We start from the raw sequence: 550 nt of genomic DNA on the forward strand, positions 1-550 counted from the left end.
TATTTTAAGAGGATGGTAGACTTGATATCAGCAATACTTCCAGTCAGTACTCCGGCAGCAGCATTTTACACCTTGGAAAGTCGTTAGACTTGCCTGGATAGCTGGTCACAACTATCTTCAGCACACTGACACACTCTGTCACTCTTGTTCGCCTCTTATGAAGCGGCTGTCTTTTAAAATATGATTATTTCTCTGCTCCAGTTAATTCCTCGCAGATTCTTCCATCAGTCCCAGTCATTGCATGTCAGTCAATAGAGCTTCGAAAAAATGTGTCCAATTCAACAAAATGTTTTTTTGTGAGTGAAGGCCAGAGCTACATTACATTGTTTGATTGTGTAATTACAAGGTGAGAGAAAATAAATCCACATCCTCCTATGAAACCTATTTTATTTCCTTTTCCATGTTATAATTATACTTACTTACATTAGAACATTTGCATATTGAACTACATGCTGATATATCTTCCCCAGCCTCAAGGAAATACATTAAAAATAAATGGATTCATAATTTTAAAAAATTGATAAAAATGTATAAATTAATAATGTTGTGT

The sequence above is a fragment of the Notothenia coriiceps genome, unplaced genomic scaffold (assembly GCF_000735185.1).
Source record: "Notothenia coriiceps isolate Sejong01 unplaced genomic scaffold, NC01 NC01_scaffold00033423, whole genome shotgun sequence".
NCBI classification, from domain to species: Eukaryota; Metazoa; Chordata; class Actinopteri; order Perciformes; family Nototheniidae; genus Notothenia; species Notothenia coriiceps.